The sequence below is a fragment of the Anomaloglossus baeobatrachus genome, chromosome 2 (genome assembly GCF_048569485.1).
Source record: "Anomaloglossus baeobatrachus isolate aAnoBae1 chromosome 2, aAnoBae1.hap1, whole genome shotgun sequence".
Taxonomy (NCBI): Eukaryota; Metazoa; Chordata; class Amphibia; order Anura; family Aromobatidae; genus Anomaloglossus; species Anomaloglossus baeobatrachus.
Window position 1 is genome coordinate 797,879,719 of NC_134354.1, and position 22,924 is coordinate 797,902,642.

The following is a 22,924-nucleotide window of genomic DNA, read 5'->3' on the forward strand; positions in this document are numbered from 1 at the left end:
CGTGGTCATCTGAGTTTTCCGGTTAGGCTGGTTTCACTCAGTAGAGGAGCCTTTAGGCACTGCACAGCCGAACCTCTAGTCTGTACAATAACTGGGTGAGTCCGGTGTAGCAGTCAAGAAAGCCCTTATATTTATATCATCTATGTGAACCGTGAAGGTTACTCTCAGAACACAGCGGGTCGCAGATCAGGAACAAGACCAGACAGTGTCGGGGAACTTGGTTTTTATGATCAAATTGGATTGGAATAAAGCCAACAGCCAAAGACTGGTCAGATAGTGGCAAAAGCACATGCAAGATGCATGCGGCCCCCCATGATAAAGGTTGGAAGATCACAGGTGCAGAATGCCTATAAAACAACCACCCCCAGCCTATTATCACAGGAGGGGGTGTTGCTGGCAAAAAACTGCACACAAATAAGATCTAATATAGGGCGTCATTCACACAAGATATGTGTCCAGGCAAAGCCTATTGATCACGCCCTTCTATTAGGTCAGGCGGGCTGCCCAGCACCTAGGTGCATTGGCACAGTGGACAGACATCCCAGGGGACCGGCTGCATCCTGCAAAAATTTATTATCGCACAATTTTTGCAGGATGCAGCCGGTCCCCTGGGATGTCTGTCCATTGTGCCAATGCACCTAGGTGCTGGGCAGCCCGCCTGACCTAATAGAAGGGCGTGATCAATAGGCTTTGCCTGGACACTGTGCATTGCACATATCTGTGTGACTGACGCCCTATATTAGATCTTATTTGTGTGCAGTTTTTTGCCAGCAACACCCCCTCCTGTGATAATAGGCTGGGGGTGGTTGTTTTATAGGCATTCTGCACCTGTGATCTTCCAACCTTTATGATGGGGGGCCGCATGCATCTTGCATGTGCTTTTGCCACTATCTGACCAGTCTTTGGCTGTTGGCTTTATTTTTGGTGAGTTTTTTATGAATATATACTAATGTCCTATGATGAGCTTTTTTTGGATTGGAATAAGTAGCACAAAATAACTCGCAGAAATGATCACAAGGAAAATATAACATACGCCCGGCCAGGAAAGACCGGGACCAATGTGCTGCGCCAGCGACACTCCAATGTGGACGGAGATATCTGGCTAAATTTACCTAACAGGTGCTCCGCCTAGTGTAAGGGTGCAGTACTGCTCTATGGGCGCGGTGAGGATCGCTGGGTCTACGGAGGGACCTGTCAATGGGTCAGCACAATGACTTAACTACATTTTCATTCTCCCCTTCCCCTGTCCTCACACCCAACCGCAGGCCACCCGGGTGCCAAACTTTAACAGCAGCTGCAATTATATGTATGAGCAGGTTCTCTGTAAATGGCTGCAGCCAAAAGCTAATGGATGTGTGCACAGGAATGGGATCAGTGACAGGTTTCATGCTGGAAGTGTGACGCCCAGGCCGGGCCAGGTAGTCACAAATAGGCCCCTGCAGTACACCTTTCCCTCACAGGTGACATCAGCCAACCATTAAACCCTAGTCACCACTCTCAGGGCTGGATAGACATACCAGGGGGCGGAACCAGGTGGTTGGAAGACGCCCGCCAAGGAGTCTAGACAGGCCGGGGTGGGAAAGTAAACAGAAAGTGGTTAGAGTTCAAGTTGGAGAGGAGGGTGGGCTGGAGCTGTGTGCAGCTCCAGCAGAGGCGAAAAAACCCACATTGAACGGTGCCAGGGTAAGAGCCCTGGTGCCACTGGCTAGGAGGCAGACGGCGGTCTCCGTCTGCAGGAGCCGGGAAGACGGCTCAGTGGAACCGAGGTGGACCGGGACAGAGTAGTGGCCCGCCGGTACCGACCCGGGGAACCGACTTGGAGACTGGAGCACACAGCAGGGGTACTCGGACCCTGAAGCCGGGACCAGAAGCATCTGGAAACGGTTAATTAACTGATTGAGGCCAGGACTAGAGGTCCTGTCCCACCCAAAGTCCCTATTAGAAGACAACAGCACACCGAGGGGATAAAAGGCCACCACCAGGGCTCAGAGATCCCACGGGCCAGCGTCTGCAGGCAAAGGCTCCTTAGGCCATATCCAGCCAGGAGTGGACTCCTGAAGTTGCAAGAACAGGCAGTCCACCATTTCACAAAGGTGCAGGAGAAAGACAGAGACCACCAGACGGGTGGGGGACCAGAACGCAGCCAACTGCGGGCACCAACCACCATCACCTTGGTTTACCAGAGACTCGTGTGTTTCCTTCAATAGTGAGTACACCAGCACCCTGTGGTCGCCCATCTCCCTGCTCCACAAACCCCAACGGGTCCCGGGGCCACCATCCCTGCCCACGGAGGGGTTAACAACTTGCTGCATAACATCTCCCCTGGGTGCCCCATAACTGCAGCAGTGGTGTACAACCTCACCACACACCGTGGGTGGCGTCACGAACTTAATACGGCTCAGCCCGTACATATACGTCCTACATCCACCACCACAACCCCCCTTTTTGATTGAAGTGACCGCGAGACCCCCGGGTCCGGAGACCCTCGAGCCACCCACAGAAGGTCCAGATCCGAGCAGCTCGGCTGCTGAGAGTGGGGTGGTACACTTCGATTTTTGGCGTCACGAACAGGATACTTACCCATCCACTTACCTTGTGGAAGTGTGCCTTGTACTGGACAGTCAGCGGTGATCCGTTGCAAAATTTTCAGAAGTCGCCATTTTGTCGCCATTTTTGGGCGCGAAAACTCCCGCCCAGCGTCTTCTTCACCGAGCAAAGGGCGCGAAAGCCGAAGCCCCGCCCCCTGGGGACGTAGCCGAAAAGTGAGCCGGAAGTTGAAAAACGAAACTTACCAGCTACAAAGAGAAGTGGCGGCAAAAGACCAAGGGGGGGTGGGTGAAGAATCTGCAGCATGTAACGAGAACCGTCAAGTGCAGGGACGCCAGGACTCTGCAAAATTACGTTCCTGGACACAAGAGCGGCAAAATGTCACAGCAGGCTGCAAACCCGACAACTTCATCCCCGGCCCCAGCAGTCCGCCCGACTGCAACAGAGATGACATCGGCCCTGGCAGTCTGCCCGGCCGCAAAAGAGATGACGTCGGCTCCGGCAGTCCGCCCGGTCGCAACAGAGATGACGTCGGCTCCGGCAGTCCGCTCGGCCGCAACAGTGGTGACGTCGGCTCCGGCAGTCCGCCCGGCTGCAACGGAGGTGACACCCGACCGGAAGTCTGCCCCAGATGCGGCGCCAGCCGCTCCCAGGTATCCCGTCCCGGCTGTGGAACAGCGGGAGTGCACCTGCTGAGAGGAGGCGCAGGCCACTGAGCGTTGGGGCCCTCGGCAGTTAGCGAGGCCGGTTTTAGCCGGCGCCAAAGGCATCCGAATGGGCTTGGCTCCTGAGCAGGAGGCGGAGCACGGAACCCGTGCCCCGTACTGGGAGCGGCGGCAGCAGTGGTAGCGGAACATGGCTGGCTATCCGCAAGTTTAAAGGATGACTGTTTTATGGACTGTTGCCCCTGTTGAATGTCCTCATGTTCCCAGAGGAGGCCGTCTGCACCGCAGGTGGGAGGTGGCAGGACAGTTAAAGGTTAAGCAAACGTACCTCCCGATGTGGGAAGATGTATGGTTGTAATGTGTTAACTTTTTCTTTTCCCGTTAAAATAAAAAAACCTCAGTGTCTGGACAGCCCGAGGACGGTCTGTGTTTAACCAAGGGAGTATGTAATGCCCTGGCAAAACGTGGTAGTCACAGAAAGAGCTAAACCTGCTTGGTACTACCTGATCCCATACTGGTACAGTGAAGCAGCCGCACCTCCCCCCTCCTTAATGTGTAACTAAAGGAGCAGGAGGGGAGGAGTTGAGTCAGTCGGTGGAAGGAGGGTGAGGGGTGCAGACAGGGTTGTAGCCCCTGTGCTGCAGGGGAAGTGAAGCAAAGAAAAGCAGAAGTCTTGGAGCTGAAGTGGAGAGTAGGCTGAGGGGAACCTGTAGTGGCCCGCCGGTAGTGTGCAAAGAGAGGACTTCCCCCGTCCGTTACCCAGAGAAGGTGACTCTTAGCTGGAGTGCACGAGAGAGAGTACCGGGTGTGGGATCCGAACACCCTCGTACCAAAGGCCTACGGACACCGGCAATTTCTGGTTAAGTACTGGACTCTGTGCTTCCTGACCCTACACATGAAAGCAACCTCATCCAACACCAGGACAACCAAACTGTGAGTTTCCTGCTCCCTGCAATCCCTGCCACCACCACAGCTCCCCTGGGCCCCGGGGCGTCCATCCCTACACACGGAGGGTTAACAACATCCAGCTGCCAGCCCAACGCCCCCGGGAGTCCCCTCAACGGCAGCGGTGATACCCCATTTACAACATACCGTGGGTGGCGTCACGTACAAACTTTCCAAAATCCCATACACCATAACCCCCTTTTCAATTGAAGTGACCGTGAGATCCCCGGGTCCGGAGACCCTCGAGCCACCCACAGAAGGATCAGATCGGAGCAGCTCGGCTGCTGAGATCGGGGCGGTACAGAAGCACCCGAGGGTGTGTTTGGGAATTCATTTCTCAGTATGGCAGCAAATGCCGTCTTTCCCTGTGTGCCATTAACACCTCACACGCTCCGCAGACGGTCTGTATCAGATCGAGTACTCCTGATATACGGGCCGAGAGCAGCTCCCCACACGTCTGTGTGATGCCCTGGCAAAACCAGGTAGTCACACAGGTTGTACAAATCTCTCAGGTACAAGACTCCATCCTCCTTGGCACACCACCACAAAACCCACACCCAGGTGCACAACACCAGCCAACAAAGCCTAGTCACCCCCCATGACAATAGGGACACACCAGTGGGCGGGACCAGGCAGATGGGGATGCCCACCTAGGGGTTCTGAGGTGTTCTGGGAGGGAACAAGACAATTGACGTTGGAAGAGAGCAGTAGTGACAGTTGATGAGAGAGGAGTGTGCAGTGACAGCAGAGTCAGGGGTTGGGGCCCCTGGACTACCAGACTACTGAATCCAGTCCGGAGGCCGTGCACAGTCGGGGTGCCTGGACCCTAGGGCGAGGAAGGTTTCAAGCCCCCTTGTTAATTGACCAGCCGGGGACAAGGTTTCAGGCCTTGTTCCACAGTAAGCCCAGAGAGCGAAACGGAAGCCCAACGCGGGGGATAGGGTGTCCGCCAGAACCCACAGAGATCCCAAGGGTCAAATTTCGCGGGCCACAGCTCCCAACATACAAAGAACTGGGAGTGGACTTCCCCGTTTCAAGTGGAGTTGTCCCATTGAAGACACAAACACTGAGTGCAGGAGGAAGGGACCATTGTTTGCTACATCAGGGTGTAGGACCCGAATACACTTGCCGGAGGCGACCGGTCACTGGCAATTTGGTTTACCTCTGGACTCTGTGTGCAATTCTTTGGAACTGTGAGTACACCATCCATCCCCGGTCCAACCCTGCATGACACTCTCCACGGCCATCACTCCCGTTCACTTAGGCCCCGGGACTACACCTCCCCTACCCAAGGAGGAGATTCCATCCTGCTGCTCTGCTCCATCAACCCCGGGCATCCCATTACCAGGCAGCGGCAGTGCTACCAACTCTCACCACGACCCACGGGTGGTGTCACTGACAAGCTATTCCCCTGTAAATACCCCCTTCCTACGGTTGTGAGGACGAACGGCTGCACGAGCCCGGGTTCAGCTGCCACTCGAGCCACAGTAACGAGCCCGGATCTGAGCAACCCGTTACAGTGGTCTGGCCCCCGTCCGCAACAACAGCACTCTGCCGGCCCGGTCCACACACTGCTCTGTATCTGACCACACAGAGCCTCTTGTCCAGCCTGCGCAGAGCCCCCTCTGGTGGATGGGAGGAGACACTGCAGGCGGCAGCTCCGCACTCTCACATCTACTTTGTGAGCACTATTGTGCGCGTAGCACAAAGAAAGCAAGAACTGGGTACAACGTGCCTAGTGACAACCAGGAGATCATAACCAAGAGCCCATGAAAAGTGGGAAACGATAGCGCATGTGTAAAGAGACGACTAAGAAGTGATGAACATGAAGACAGAAGGAACCAAGAACATAGAATCCGGAGCAGAGGAAGACCACTCGTCACGCTGCCACCCATCGTTATACCACTGCAATACATCCAGAGAAATGGAGGAGGACACTACAGGATATGGATCAAAAGGAATGATACCAAATAATAGGATTCCTCGTCTTGTGGAGCCTGTGATCTAGTGTCAGCCGGTAACAACCTGGAAGATCTGCTCACTGATCTCGGTCATGAACTTTACTCCAGACCTTTGTGGCTGGAGCCAATGGTGTCACTTCATGTTGGATTTCCGTGGTTTGTTTGTGCCTATTGTCATAGCTCCGGCTTTATATTTACAGAGTTTCCATATTTTGCATTTCCTTTTCGTGGCTGCGGCCTCCGGACACTTGTCAATCCTCTGGAAAGTGCAGATAAGAGCAGCAGAGAGATGATTCACGGCGCAGGAACATCCAGCAAGTGATGGGATAAGCAGTTCTGCCGGAGTAAAGGGCGACCGCGCCGCTAATCTTCAGAATCGTGATGTCGCCAGCTACCAGGGGAGACACGCACGCTCCGCTCCTGAATTTCTGGGTCGCTGATCTCACCCCTTTGTTACAGACATTTCCACTGCGCGATTCTCAGCAATGGCTTCTTCTGTCCCTCAGCAATACTTCTGGTCCTTAATTGTACCCCTATCCTAGCGCCTCCATCATGAGGTCCGGAATCACCGAACCATAAGGGCAATGTCATCTCATACATGAATGTATATTTCATATATGTACTTATATATGTCTAGTATATTTATATTTGTATACACTACTCACACAATGTCAGGGATATTTGGGTTTCGGGTGAAATTTCAGGATGACCCTACAATGCCCTCTGACTAGTGATGAGCGAGTACTAAAAAGCTCGGGTGCTCGAAGCTCGGGCCGAGCCTCCCAAGATACTCGTGTACTCGGGCCGAGCAACGAGCCCAATGTTATCCTATGGGAGACCCGAGTATTTTTGTGAAATGACCCCCCGGCAGCATGGAGAAACCCTAAAAATGTCACAAAAGTCTCAGAAGAGTGCTCAAATGACATGGCAACAGCATGGGGAAGACCCCTTGAAGCATTTATCACTGAAAAGTCACAGCTGTGAACAATTTTGTCCGCGTTTTACGCCATTTTTACGGACTCACCAGAAAACCTTCCAAAATGACCCCAAAATGATTTTTCATGGCGGAAATGTTAAGGGCACATACCCAATAGTGAGATAGAGCTGGTGTATGTTACTTTTTGAGATTAATACATGAAAGATTTTACGTGAAAACATTGTGTGGCACTCCGATGTCCCTGAGAAGAGACGTACATGAAGGCCTCTTGAGTCTAATGTGCCCATTTTGAGGAAGTGAGTCTTTGTAGTATTTTCCTTTGCCAGGGCAGTCCAAAATTGTGAGGTTCACCAATGCCCCTGCATACAGACGTGCATGAGGGCCTGTAAACCTGAAGTGCCCATTGTAAGGAAGTGGGTCTATTGTAGTATAGCCCTTAGGCAGGGCAGCCAAAAATTGGGAGGCTCCACGTTGTCCCTGGGTAGAGACGTGCATGAGGGCCTCAAAACATTAAGTGTCCATTGTCAGGAAGTGGGTGTATTATAGTATAGCCCTTAGGCAGGGCAGCCAAAAATTGGGAGGCTCCACATTGTCCCTGGATAGAGACGTGCATGATGGCCTGTAAACCTGAAGTGCCCATTGTAAGGAAGTGGGTCTATTTCAGTATAGCCCTTTGCCAGGGCAGCCAAAAATTGGGAGGCTCCACATTGTCCCTGGATAGAGACGTGCATGATGGCCTGTAAACCTGAAGTGCCCATTGTAAGGAAGTGGGTCTATTTCAGTATAGCCCTTTGCCAGGGCAGCCAAAAATTGGGAGGCTCCACATTGTCCCTGGATAGAGACGTGCATGATGGCCTGTAAACCTGAAGTGCCCATTGTAAGGAAGTGGGTCTATTTCAGTATAGCCCTTTGCCAGGGCAGCCAAAAATTGGGAGGCTCCACATTGTCCCTGGATAGAGACGTGCATGATGGCCTTTAAACCTGAAGTGCCCATTGTAAGGAAGTGGGTCTATTTCAGTATAGCCCTTTACCAGGGCAGCCAAAAATTGGGAGGCTCCACATTGTCCCTGGATAGAGACGTGCATGATGGCCTGTAAACCTGAAGTGCCCATTGTAAGGAAGTGGGTCTATTGTAGTATAGCCCTTAGGCAGGGCAGCCAAAAATTGGGAGGCTCCACATTGTCCCTGGATAGAGACGTGCATGATGGCCTGTAAACCTGAAGTGCCCGTTGTAAGGAAGTGGGTCTTTTTCAGTATAGCCCTTTGCCAGGGCAGCCAAAAATTGGGAGGCTCCACATTGTCCCTGGATAGAGACGTGCATGATGGCCTTTAAACCTGAAGTGCCCATTGTAAGGAAGTGGGTCTATTTCAGTATAGCCCTTTGCCAGGGCAGCCAAAAATTGGGAGGCTCCACATTGTCCCTGGATAGAGACGTGCATGATGGCCTTTAAACCTGAAGTGCCCATTGTAAGGAAGTGGGTCTATTTCAGTATAGCCCTTTGCCAGGGCAGCCAAAAATTGGGAGGCTCCACATTGTCCCTGGATAGAGACGTGCATGATGGCCTTTAAACCTGAAGTGCCCATTGTAAGGAAGTGGGTCTATTTCAGTATAGCCCTTTGCCAGGGCAGCCAAAAATTGGGAGGCTCCACATTGTCCCTGGATAGAGACGTGCATGATGGCCTGTAAACCTGAAGTGCCCATTGTAAGGAAGTGGGTCTATTTCAGTATAGCCCTTAGGCAGGACAGCCAAAAATTGGGAGGCTCCACATTGTCCCTGGATAGAGACGTGCATGATGGCCTTTAAACCTGAAGTGCCCATTGTAAGGAAGTGGGTCTATTTCAGTATAGCCCTTTGCCAGGGCAGCCAAAAATTGGGAGGCTCCACATTGTCCCTGGATAGAGACGTGCATGAGGGCCTCAAAACATTAAGTGTCCATTTTAAGGAAGTGGGTGTATTATAGTATAGCCCTTAGGCAGGGCAGCCAAAAATTGGGAGGCTCCACGTTGTCCCTGGGTAGAGACGTGCATGAGGGCCTCAAAACATTAAGTGTCCATTTTAAGGAAGTGGGTGTATTATAGTATAGCCCTTAGGCAGGGCAGCCAAAAATTGGGAGGCTCCACGTTGTCCCTGGGTAGAGACGTGCATGAGGGCCTCAAAACCTTAAGTGTCCATTTTAAGGAAGTGGGTGTATTATAGTATAGCCCTTAGGCAGGGCAGCCAAAAATTGGGAGGCTCCACGTTGTCCCTGGGTAGAGACGTGCATGAGGGCCTCAAAACATTAAGTGTCCATTTTAAGGAAGTGGGTGTATTATAGTATAGCCCTTAGGCAGGGCAGCCAAAAATTGGGAGGCTCCACGTTGTCCCTGGGTAGAGACGTGCATGAGGGCCTCAAAACCTTAAGTGTCCATTTTAAGGAAGTGGGTGTATTATAGTATAGCCCTTAGGCAGGGCAGCCAAAAATTGGGAGGCTCCACGTTGTCCCTGGGTAGAGACGTGCATGAGGGCCTCAAAACCTTAAGTGTCCATTTTAAGGAAGTGGGTGTATTATAGTATAGCCCTTAGGCAGGGCAGCCAAAAATTGGGAGGCTCCACGTTGTCCCTGGGTAGAAACGTGCATGAGGGCCTCAAAACATTGTTCCCATTGCAAAGGAGCGGGTCTCCTGTCGTTGTAATGTCCATTCTGCAAAGAATGGGCGAAAAAATTTACCACTGGGGGTATACCTGAAACAAAGGCCTAAGTATTGCAATTTGTAACGGTCATCATCATGGTGGCGCATGAGGAGAAGGAGGAGGAGTCCAGCGATTATCCAAAGTCCAGAAGTGTGTACCCATGGGTGAGTGGAGGTACATGGCAAACTTTAAATTCCGCTCTCATTTGCTGGTGGTGTGGTGAAGTCTGGCCCAATCCAACCCTTGTTCATCTTGATCAGAGTCAGCCTGTCAGCATTTTCAGTTGACAGGCGGGTGCGTTTATCTGTAATGATTCCACCTGCGGCACTAAAAACACGCTCTGACAAAACGCTAGCGGCAGGGCAGGCCAGGACTTCCAAGGCGTAGAGAGCCAATTCATGCCACGTGTCCAGCTTGGATACCCAATAATTGTAAGGCACAGAGGAATGTCGGAGTACAGTTGTTCGATCTGCAAGGTACTCCTTCAGCATCTGGGCAAACTTAGGATTTCTTGTGGCACTACCCCGCACCTCAGGGGCTGTGGTACGTGAGGGGCTGAGAAAACTGTCCCACATCTTAAAGACTGTTCCCCTACCTCTGGCGGATTGGACTTGTGCCTCTCTCGGCTGTACGCCTCGGTTGTCCACTGATTCATGACCTATGCCGCTAGCGTTTTGTGAGGGGAATGCTTTGCCTACTTCCGTGAGTATGGCCTTCCGAAACTGCTGCATTTTGGTTGACCTCTCCTCCACGGGAATAAGAGACAAAAAGTTCTCCTTGTAGCGTGGGTCTAACAGTGTTACCAACCAGTAATGATTGTCGGCCAAGATGTTCTTAACGCGAGGGTCACGAGACAGGCAGCTTACCATAAAGTCAGCCATGTGCGCCAGACTCTTAACAGCCAGGACTTCAGTAGCCTGACCAACAAGATGACTGAACATGCTGTCCTCCTCCTCCTCCTCCTCCTCCTCATCTACCCTGTCCTCTGGCCAGCCACGCTGAACCGAGGATATGACTGGTGTGCATGTCATATCCTCAATTTGGCCGGAGAGTTGCTCCATGTCTTCATCCTCCTCCTCGTCATAGTCCTCCACTGCACGTTGTGATGAGACGAGGCTGGGCTGTGTGTTATCACCCACACCCACTACTGTTTCTTGCTGCAACTCATCGCGCTCCGCCTGCAATGCATCATGTTTGTTTTTCAGCAGAGACCGTTTTAGAAGGCAGAGTAGCGGTATGGTGACGCTAATAATGGCGTCATCACCACTCACCATCTTGGTGGAGTCCTCAAAGTTTTGGAGGATGGTACATAGGTCTGACATCCATCTCCACTCCTCAGGTGTTATGTGTGGAGTTTGACCCGTTTCCCGACGGCTTAGGTGATGCAGGTACTCAACAACTGCCCTCTTCTGCTCACATATCCTGACCAACATGTGCAGAGTTGAATTCCAACGCGTGGGGACATCACACACCAGTCTGTGAGCCGGAAGATGCAAACGGCGCTGAAAGCCGGCAAGGCCGGCTGAAGCAGTAGGTGACTTTCGAAAATGTGCAGACAGGCGGCGAACTTTTACCAGTAGATCAGACAGCTCTGGGTATGACTTTATAAACCGCTGAACCACGAGGTTGAGCACATGGGCCACGCATGGAACATGTGTCAGCTGGCCTCGCCTCAAAGCCGCCACCAGGTTCCGGCCATTGTCACACACGACCTTTCCTGGCTTTAGGTTCAGAGGTGTGAGCCAGTGATCTGCCTGCTGTTTCAGAGCTGTCCACAGCTCTTCTGCATTGTGGGGTTTGTCACCTATGCAGATTAGCTTCAGCACAGCCTGTTGCCGCTTTGCCGAGGCAGTGCTGCAGTGCTTCCAGCTTGGGACTGGTGTGGAGGGCACAGTGGATGAGGATGCGCAGGAGGAGGAGGAGGCTGAAGAGCATGACATTCCGGAGCTGTAGAGTGTGGGTGAAACACTGACTGAGGTAGGGCCTGCAAACCTTGGTGTGGGAAGGACGTGTTCCGTCCCTCGCTCAGACTGGGTCCCAGCTTCCACAATATTAACCCAGTGTGCCGTCAACGAGATGTAGCGGCCTTGCCCACAAGCACTTGTCCACGTGTCTGTGGTTAGGTGGACCTTGGGTGAAACAGCGTTGTTCAGGGCACGTGTGATGTTTTGTGACACGTGGTTATGCAACGCGGGGACGGCACACCGGGAGAAATAGTGGCGGCTGGGGACCGAGTAACGTGGGACAGCTGCCGCCATCAGGTCACGGAATGCTTCTGTCTCCACCAGCCTAAAAGGCAACATTTCCAGCGCAAGCAGTCGCGAAATGTTAGCATTTAGAACTGTGGCATGTGGGGTGTTGGCAGTGTATTTGCGCCTGCGTTCAAAGGTTTGCTGAATGGATAACTGAACGCTGCGCTGGGACAAGGACGTACTTGATGATGGTGTTATTTCTGTGTAGGCAACTGCAGGTGCAGGAGGAGGCTTGTTCGCAGGCAGCATGGACAGGGGATTGGCTCGCATGCACAACCAGCGAAGACGTAGCAGTGACATCAGCAAGCACTGCTCCTCGACTCTGTTGTACTTCCCACAAAGTCGGGTGCTTGGCTGACATGTGCCTGATCATGCTGGTGGTGGTCAGGCTGCTAGTTTTGGTACCCCTGCTGATGCTGGCACGGCAGGTGTTGCAAATGGCCTTTTTTGAATCATCTGGATCCAACTTAAAAAACTGCCAGACTCGGGAAGACCTAACATTTGTACAGGCACCTTGTGTCGTCGTGTTGTTCCGGGGAACGGTTGCCTGACTTCTGCCTGGGGCCACCACCCTGCTTCTTACTGCCTGTTGTGATGCTACGCCTCCCTCCCCCTGTGCACTGCTGTCCTCGCTCTGCATATCCTCCTGCCAGGTTGGGTCAGTTACTGGATCATCCACCACGTCGTCTTCCTCTTCCGCACCCTGCTCCTCCTCCTGACTTGGTGACAATTGTGTCTCATCATCGTCCACCACTTGTTGAGACACGTTGCCAACTTCGTGAGAACGTGGCTGCTCAAATATTTGGCCATCTGTACAGACGATCTCCTCATGACCCACTTCAATATGAGCTGGCGAGAGGCCAGAATGTGTGAATGGAAACGTGAACAGCTCTTCCGAGTGTCCAAGTGTGGGATCATTAATGTCCGAGGAGGACGTGTACTCAGCCTGGTGGTAGGAAGGAGGATCAGGTTCAGAAATGTGCGGTGCAGTATCACGGCTACTGACACTTGACCGTGTGGAAGACAGAGTGTTTGTGGTGGTGCCAATCTGACTGGAAGCATTATCTGCTATCCAACTAACAACCTGTTGACACTGGTCTTGGTTCAAGAGCGGTGTACTGCTGCGGTCCCCAAGAATTTGGGACAGGACGTGCGAGCGACTAGATGTGGCCCTTTGTTGTGGCGAAATTAGAGCTTGCCCACGACCTCGGCCTCTGCCTGCACCACCATCACGTCCACTTCCTTGTTCCTTGCCAATGCCCTTGCGCATTTTGCAATGCTGTGCACTGCTGACGTGTATATTCACTACTTGTGCGTTATATCAAAGTGTGTGGAAATTGCACACAAGTGCACCTGTACGCTGCCACCGACAGGCACACACGTGCGGTTTTAAAAACCAAGCACGGACGCAATAAGAACCTAACAGGTTTTTTTGGGGAGCGACAATTACAGACAAGTCAGACACTATCTGGACTGTTTTACACTGCGTACACCAGCCCCAGATATGATGAAGGCTGGTATACGGTCACCACTACCCTGCCTGCCTGCCTGTATACTGGTACAATAGTCCTGACAAGGACTCTTTTGGTCACTAGCCTGTATTCAGACCTGGCTATACCCTGCCTGTATATAGCAACAATAGTCCTGAGAAGGACTCTGCTACTGTACTCCGACCTGGCTATACCCTGCCTGCCTGTATACAACTAGAATAGTCCTGAGAAGGACTTTTGGTCACACTGTTTGCAGCCCTGCAACTGAAAAAGCTATAAAGGGCCACAAAGCTTTCCCTGAATCAGCGACACTCTCCCTGCACTGACTGTCTGGATAGCTGTGAGCAGAGCACAGCGCGCCGGCCGGTATAAAGGCTCGGTCACGCTGTGCAGGCCGGCCAATCACTGCAATTCCACAACTAACAGGGCTGTGGCATTGCAGTGGTCTGCCAGCCAATCCCTGCATGAGGGCTGGCTCTCAAAAGAGCGCCAACATGCAGAAATGAAGACCACGAGTACAGCACGAGTATCGCGAGATTACTCGGTCCCCGCCGAGCAGCCCGAGTACAGCGATACTCGTGCGAGTACCGAGTAGTGACAAGCATACTCGCTCATCACTACCTCTGACCTTTCAGGTGACTTTATTGTGACCTTCTCTGCACTTTTGGATGCTCATGCCCAACTGTTCAATGTTTCAGGACTTTTTGAACAACTTGTTGTTCTCTAACAAGGAGCTTAATGGTAAAATTCAAAACAGGTGTTTGATCCATGAATCACCCAATACATTTCAGAGAGTGTCACCAGCAGGTTGTATAGAGACACAGAGAGACTGGAAGAGGCATAGAAAGGCAGAGAACTGAATGTGCTGTGGAAAAATCGCACACTGATGACTGCTGTGAACAATGCCCTGTGGAACTGGGCAGAATTACAGGCACATTGAAGAGAGACAAGAGGTGCCAAGTTTCACGCCAGACCATTCGAGAGTTTACATCAGCGTGGTCTGCATGCTAAAATACCTGCAAGGTACCTGACCACACCACTAGGCACAGGCATCATCTTTGCTGGATGAGGGACTTGTAAGCCTCAGCATTAAATGGACATACACAACCAAGCATGTATAGGTATGTCCTTGGTAGTGAAGGGGTTAAGTAGAAGCATTCAATGAAGATTTCATCTTTTCAACCAATTTAAAAATACATGCATTATGGTTGTCCCTTTTCTTCACATGTAAAGTTCCGGCGTTTCAGTGTTGGGTCCATTCCTTTACTTGTCTTCTTCTCATGTGCTGCATCTCCACCAGGGTCACACACAGAGGAGACCTCCGTGACCTGTGCGTCAGCTCAAGTGTCTCGAAACTCGCCAAGTATTTAACGTGACTCATCTGTATTGATTACCTGATCAGACACTTAAGGAACCTCCGACGGTTGCGGATTTCAGTGTCAATGTTTATAAAAAGAACATTGACAAAGTTGTGAAAATCAATCGAGATCTAATTATGGTTATCAAAAATGGGGGCAACCCCAAAAAGTCTTCTTTACAATAATTTATTTAATAGGTTCTCTTCCTTCTTTCTTTCTTCTCTTCCTTCCTTTATTTCTCTCTTCCTTCTTCTCCTTCTTTCCTTCCTCCCTTTTCTTCTTTCTCTTTCCTTCTGCTGGACACACATTCATCTTTCCCAGTTGGTAGATTGGGGTCACATTCTGTTTCTCTTCCTTTCTTCCTGCCTCTCCTTCCTTCCATCTTCTCTTCCTTTCTTCCTTCTTGTATTCCTCTCTTCCTTTCTCTCCTTCTTTCCTTCCTCCTTTTCCTTGTCTCTCTTTCCTTCTGCTGGACACGCATCTATCTTTCCCAGTTGGTAGATTGGGGTCACATTCTCTTTCTCTTCCTTCCTTTCATCTTCTCTTCCTTTCTTCCTACTTTCTTCTTTCTTCTCTTCCTTCCTTTGCTCCTCTCTTCCGTTCTCTCCTTCTTTTCTTCCTACCTTTCGTGCTCTCTCTCTCTCTTTCTGCTGGACACATATTCATCTTTCCCAGTTGGTAGATTGGGGTCACATTTTGTTTTTCTTCCTTTCTTCCTGCCTCTCCTTCCTTCAATCTTCTCTTCCTTTCATCTTCTCTTCCTTTCTTCGTTCTGTCTTCTCTTCATTTCTTCCTTCTTTCCTCTCTTCCTTTCGCTCCTTCTTTTTTTCCTCCCTTTGCTTCTTTCTCTCTCCTTCTGCTAGACACGCATCCATCTTTCCCAGTAGGTAGATTGGGGTCACATTCTGTTTCTCTTCCTTCCTTTCATCTTCTCTTCCTTTCTTTCTCCTTTCTTCTCTTCCTTAATTCCTCTCTTCCTTTCTCTCCTTCTTTTCTTCCTCTCTTTCCTTCTTTCTATCTCCTTCTGCTGGACACGCATCCATCTTTCCCAGTTGGTAGATTGGGGTCACATTCTGTTTCTCTTCCTTCCTTTCTTCCTTCTTTCTTCTCTTTCTTCTTTCCTCTCTTCTTTTTTCTCCTTCTTTTCTTCCTCTCTTTTCTTCTTTCTCTCTCCTTCTGCTGGACACATCCATCTTTCCCAGTGGGTAGATTGGGGTCACATTCTGTTTCTCTTCCTTCCTTTCTTCCTTCTTTCTTCTCTTCCTTCTTTCATCTCTTCTTTTTTCTCCTTCTTTTCTTCCTCTCTTTTCTTCTTTCTCTCTCCTTCTGCTGGACACATCCATCTTTCCCAGTTGGTAGATTGGGGTCACATTCTGTTTCTCTTCCTTCCTTTCATCTTCTCTTCCTTTATTCCTCTCTTCCTTTCTTCATTCTTTCTTCTCTTCCTTTATTCCTCTCTTCCTTTCTCTCCTTCTTTTCTTCCTCTCTTTCCTTCTTTCTCTCTCCTTCTGCTGGACACACATCCATCTTTCCCAGTTGGTAGATTGGGGTCACATTCTGTTTCTCTTCCTTCCTTTCATCTTCTCTTCCTTTATTCCTCTCTTCCTTTCTTCCTTCTTTCTTCTCTTCCTTTATTCCTCTCTTCCTTTCTCTCCTTCTTTTCTTCCTCTCTTTCCTTCTTTCTCTCTCCTTCTGCTAGACACGCATCCATCTTTCCCAGTTGGTAGATTGGGGTCACATTCTGTTTCTCTTCCTTCCTTTCTTCCTTCTTTCTTCTCTTCCTTCTTTCCTCTCTTCTTTTTTCTCCTTCTTTTCTTCCTCTCTTTTCTTCTTTCTCTCTCCTTCTGCTGGACACATCCATCTTTCCCAGTTGGTAGATTGGGGTCACATTCTGTTTCTCTTCCTTCCTTTCATCTTCTCTTCCTTTATTCCTCTCTTCCTTTCTTCCTTCTTTCTTCTCTTCCTTCTTTCCTCTCTTCTTTTTTCTCCTTCTTTTCTTCCTCTCTTTTCTTCTTTCTCTCTCCTTCTGCTGGACACATCCATCTTTCCCAGTTGGTAGATTGGAGTCACATTCTGTTTCTCTTCCTTCCTTTCTTCCTTCTTTCTTCTCTTCCTTCTTTCCTCTCTTCTTTTTTCTCCTTCTTTTCTTCCTCTCTTTTCTTCTTTCTCTCTCCTTCTGCTGGACACATCCATCTTTCCCAGTTGGTAGATTGGGGTCACATTCTGTTTCTCTTCCTTCCTTTCATCTTCTCTTCCTTTATTCCTCTCTTCCTTTCTTCCTTCTTTCTTCTCTTCCTTTATTCCTCTCTTCCTTTCTCTCCTTCTTTTCTTCCTCTCTTTCCTTCTTTCTCTCTCCTTCTGCTGGACACACATCCATCTTTCCCAGTTGGTAGATTGGGGTCACATTCTGTTTCTCTTCCTTCCTTTCATCTTCTCTTCCTTTATTCCTCTCTTCCTTTCTTCCTTCTTTCTTCTCTTCCTTTATTCCTCTCTTCCTTTCTCTCCTTCTTTTCTTCCTCTCTTTCCTTCTTTCTCTCTCCTTCTGCTAGACACGCATCCATCTTTCCCAGTTGGTAGATTGGGGTCACATTCTGTTTCTCTTCCTTCCTTTCTTCCTTCTTTCTTCTCTTCCTTCTTTCCTCTCTTCTTTTTTCTCCTTCTTTTCTTCCTCTCTTTCCTTCTTTCTCTCTCCTTCTGCTGGACACATCCATCTTTCCCAGTGGGTAGATTGGGGTCACATTCTGTTTCTCTTCCTTCCTTTCTTCCTTCTTTCTTCTCTTCCTTCTTTCCTCTCTTCTTTTTTCTTATTCTTTTCTTCCTCTCTTTTCTTCTCTCTCTCTCCTTCTGCTGGACACATCCATCTTTCCCAGTGGGTAGATTGGGGTCACATTCTGTTTCTCTTCCTTCCTTTCTTCCTTCTTTCTTCTCTTCCTTCTTTCCTCTCTTCTTTTTTCTCCTTCTTTTCTTCCTCTCTTTCCTTCTTTCTCTCTCCTTCTGCTGGACACATCCATCTTTCCCAGTGGGTAGATTGGGGTCACATTCTGTTTCTCTTCCTTCCTTTCTTCCTTCTTTCTTCTCTTCCTTCTTTCCTCTCTTCTTTTTTCTTCTTCTTTTCTTCCTCTCTTTTCTTCTCTCTCTCTCCTTCTGCTGGACACATCCATCTTTCCCAGTGGGTAGATTGGGGTCACATTCTGTTTCTCTTCCTTCTTTTCTTCCTTCTTTCTTCTCTTCCTTCTTTCCTCTCTTCTTTTTTCTCCTTTTCTTCCTCTCTTTTCTTCTCTCTCTCTCCTTCTGCTGGACACATCCATCTTTCCCAGTGGGTAGATTGGGGTCACATTCTGTTTCTCTTCCTTCCTTTCATCTTCTCTTCCTTTATTCCTCTCTTCCTTTCTTCCTTCTTTCTTCTCTTCCTTTATTCCTCTCTTCCTTTCTCTCCTTCTTTTCTTCCTCTCTTTCCTTCTTTCTCTCTCCTTCTGCTGGACACACATCCATCTTTCCCAGTTGGTAGATTGGGGTCACATTCTGTTTCTCTTCCTTCCTTTCATCTTCTCTTCCTTTATTCCTCTCTTCCTTTCTTCCTTCTTTCTTCTCTTCCTTCATTCCTCTCTTCCTTTCTCTCCTTCTTTTCTTCCTCTCTTTCCTTCTTTCTCTCTCCTTCTGCTAGACACGCATCCATCTTTCCCAGTGGGTAGATTGGGGTCACATTCTGTTTCTCTTCCTTCCTTTCTTCCTTCTTTCTTCTCTTCCTTCTTTCCTCTCTTCTTTTTTCTCCTTCTTTTCTTCCTCTCTTTCCTTCTTTCTCTCTCCTTCTGCTGGACACATCCATCTTTCCCAGTGGGTAGATTGGGGTCACATTCTGTTTCTCTTCCTTCCTTTCTTCCTTCTTTCTTCTCTTCTTTTATTCCTCTCTTCCTTTCTCTCCTTCTTTTCTTCCTCTCTTTCCGTCTTTCTCTCTCCTTCTGCTGGACACATCCATCTTTCCCAGTGGGTAGATTGGGGTCACATTCTGTTTCTCTTCCTTCCTTTCATCTTCTCTTCCTTTCTTCCTTCTTTCTTCTCTTCTTTTATTCCTCTCTTCCTTTCTCTCCTTCTTTTCTTCCTCTCTTTTCTTCTTTCTCTCTCCTTCTGCTGGACACATCCATCTTTCCCAGTGGGTAGATTGGGGTCACATTCTGTTTCTCTTCCTTCCTTTCTTCCTTCTTTCTTCTCTTCTTTTATTCCTCTCTTCCTTTCTCTCCTTCTTTTCTTCCTCTCTTTTCTTCTTTCTCTCTCCTTCTGCTGGACACATTCATCTTTCCCAGTGGGTAGATTGGGGTCACATTCTGTTTCTCTTCCTTCCTTTCTTCCTTCTTTCTTCTCTTCTTTTATTCCTCTCTTCCTTTCTCTCCTTCTTTTCTTCCTCTCTTTTCTTCTTTCTCTCTCCTTCTGCTGGACACATCCATCTTTCCCAGTGGGTAGATTGGGGTCACATTCTGTTTCTCTTCCTTCCTTTCTTCCTTCTTTCTTCTCTTCCTTCTTTCCTCTCTTCTTTTTTCTCCTTCTTTTCTTCCTCTCTTTCCTTCTTTCTCTCTCCTTCTGCTGGACACACATCCATCTTTCCCAGTTGGTAGATTGGGGTCACATTCTGTTTCTCTTCCTTCCTTTCATCTTCTCTTCCTTTATTCCTCTCTTCCTTTCTTCCTTCTTTCTTCTCTTCCTTTATTCCTCTCTTCCTTTCTCTCCTTCTTTTCTTCCTCTCTTTCCTTCTTTCTCTCTCCTTCTGCTAGACACGCATCCATCTTTCCCAGTTGGTAGATTGGGGTCACATTCTGTTTCTCTTCCTTCCTTTCATCTTCTCTTCCTTTCTTCCTTCTTTCTTCTCTTCCTTCTTTCCTCTCTTCCTTTCTCTCCTTCTTTTCTTCCTCTCTTTTCTTCTCTCTCCTTCTGCTGGACACATCCATCTTTCCCAGTGGGTAGATTGGGGTCACATTCTGTTTTACTTCCTTCCTTTCTTCGTCTCTTCCTTTCTTCCTTCTTTCTTCTCTTCCTTCTTTCCTCTCTTCTTTTTTCTCCTTCTTTTCTTCCTCTCTTTTCTTCTTTCTCTCTCCTTCTGCTGGACACATCCATCTTTCCCAGTGGGTAGATTGGGGTCACATTCTGTTTCTCTTCCTTCCTTTCTTCCTTCTTTCTTCTCTTCCTTCTTTCCTCTCTTCTTTTTTCTCCTTCTTTTCTTCCTCTCTTTTCTTCTTTCTCTCTCCTTCTGCTGGACACATCCATCTTTCCCAGTGGGTAGATTGGGGTCACATTCTGTTTCTCTTCCTTCCTTTCTTCCTTCTTTCTTCTCTTCCTTCTTTCCTCTCTTCTTTTTTCTCCTTCTTTTCTTCCTCTCTTTTTTCTTCTTTCTCTCTCCTTCTGCTGGACACATCCATCTTTCCCAGTGGGTAGATTGGGGTCACATTCTGTTTTACTTCCTTCCTTTCTTCGTCTCTTCCTTTCTTCCTTCTTTCTTCTCTTCCTTCTTTCCTCTCTTCTTTTTTCTCCTTCTTTTCTTCCTCTCTTTTCTTCTTTCTCTCTCCTTCTGCTGGACACATCCATCTTTCCCAGTTGGCAGATTGGGGTCACATTCTGTTTCTCTTCCTTCCTTTCTTCCTTCTTTCTTCTCTTCCTTCTTTCCTCTCTTCTTTTTTCTCCTTCTTTTCTTCCTCTCTTTTCTTCTTTCTCTCTCCTTCTGCTGGACACATCCATCTTTCCCAGTTGGCAGATTGGGGTCACATTCTGTTTCTCTTCCTTCCTTTCTTCCTTCTTTCTTCTCTTCCTTCTTTCCTCTCTTCTTTTTTCTCCTTCTTTTCTTCCTCTCTTTTCTTCTTTCTCTCTCCTTCTGCTGGACACATCCATCTTTCCCAGTGGGTAGATTGGGGTCACATTCTGTTTTACTTCCTTCCTTTCTTCGTCTCTTCCTTTCTTCCTTCTTTCTTCTCTTCCTTCTTTCCTCTCTTCTTTTTTCTCCTTCTTTTCTTCCTCTCTTTTCTTCTTTCTCTCTCCTTCTGCTGGACACATCCATCTTTCCCAGTTGGCAGATTGGGGTCACATTCTGTTTCTCTTCCTTCTTTTCTTCCTTCTTTCTTCTCTTCCTTCTTTCCTCTCTTCCTTTCTCTCCTTCTTTTCTTCCTCTCTTTCCTTCTTTCTCTCTCCTTCTGCTAGACACGCATCCATCTTTCCCAGTTGGCAGATTGGGGTCACATTCTGTTTCTCTTCCTTCTTTTCTTCCTTCTTTCTTCTCTTCCTTCTTTCCTCTCTTCTTTTTTCTCCTTTTCTTCCTCTCTTTTCTTCTCTCTCTCTCCTTCTGCTGGACACATCCATCTTTCCCAGTTGGCAGATTGGGGTCACATTCTGTTTCTCTTCCTTCTTTTCTTCCTTCTTTCTTCTCTTCCTTCTTTCCTCTCTTCCTTTCTCTCCTTCTTTTCTTCCTCTCTTTCCTTCTTTCTCTCTCCTTCTGCTAGACACGCATCCATCTTTCCCAGTTGGCAGATTGGGGTCACATTCTGTTTCTCTTCCTTCTTTTCTTCCTTCTTTCTTCTCTTCCTTCTTTCCTCTCTTCTTTTTTCTCCTTTTCTTCCTCTCTTTTCTTCTCTCTCTCTCCTTCTGCTGGACACATCCATCTTTCCCAGTTGGCAGATTGGGGTCACATTCTGTTTCTCTTCCTTCTTTTCTTCCTTCTTTCTTCTCTTCCTTCTTTCCTCTCTTCCTTTCTCTCCTTCTTTTCTTCCTCTCTTTCCTTCTTTCTCTCTCCTTCTGCTAGACACGCATCCATCTTTCCCAGTTGGCAGATTGGGGTCACATTCTGTTTCTCTTCCTTCTTTTCTTCCTTCTTTCTTCTCTTCCTTCTTTCCTCTCTTCTTTTTTCTCCTTTTCTTCCTCTCTTTTCTTCTCTCTCTCTCCTTCTGCTGGACACATCCATCTTTCCCAGTTGGCAGATTGGGGTCACATTCTGTTTCTCTTCCTTCCTTTCTTCCTTCTTTCTTCTCTTCCTTCTTTCCTCTCTTCCTTTCTCTCCTTCTTTTCTTCCTCTCTTTCCGTCTTTCTCTCTCCTTCTGCTGGACACATCCATCTTTCCCAGTGGGTAGATTGAGGTCACATTCTGTTTCTCTTCCTTCCTTTCTTCCTTCTTTCTTCTCTTCCTTCTTTCCTCTCTTCTTTTTTCTCCTTTTCTTCTCTCTCTCTCCTTCTGCTGGACACATCCATCTTTCCCAGTGGGTAGATTGGGGTCACATTCTGTTTCTCTTCCTTCCTTTCTTCCTTCTTTCTTCTCTTCCTTCTTTCCTCCCTTCCTTTCTCTCCTTCTTTTCTTCCTCTCTTTTCTTCTTTCTCTCTCCTTCTGCTGGACACATCCATCTTTCCCAGTTGGCAGATTGGGGTCACATTCTGTTTCTCTTCCTTCCTTTCTTCCTTCTTTCTTCTCTTCCTTCTTTCCTCTCTTCTTTTTTCTCCTTTTCTTCCTCTCTTTTCTTCTTTCTCTCTCCTTCTGCTGGACACATCCATCTTTCCCAGTGGGTAGATTGGGGTCACATTCTGTTTCTCTTCCTTCCTTTCTTCCTTCTTTCTTCTCTTCCTTCTTTCCTCTCTTCTTTTTTCTCCTTTTCTTCCTCTCTTTCCTTCTTTCTCTCTCCTTCTGCTAGACACGCATCCATCTTTCCCAGTTGGCAGATTGGGGTCACATTCTGTTTCTCTTCCTTCTTTTCTTCCTTCTTTCTTCTCTTCCTTCTTTCCTCTCTTCTTTTTTCTCCTTCTTTTCTTCCTCTCTTTCCGTCTTTCTCTCTCCTTCTGCTGGACACATCCATCTTTCCCAGTGGGTAGATTGGGGTCACATTCTGTTTATCGGGAGCGACCACCCGGGAAGGAGATGGAAAAACCAAATCTATTCATTTTCATCCCATTTAAATGCAAATGTAAAGTGCGTCGGCTGCGGCGGCGGAGATAAGAAGATTCTGCATCCGGGCTGGAACATATTTATGGAGTGTAATGAGAGCGATGGCGGAGCCGCCTGGATGAGCGGAGTCAGGGGAATGGGGGAACCTCACCCTTAACTCCCTCACACCCGACACCCCGCAGACAGCAGCA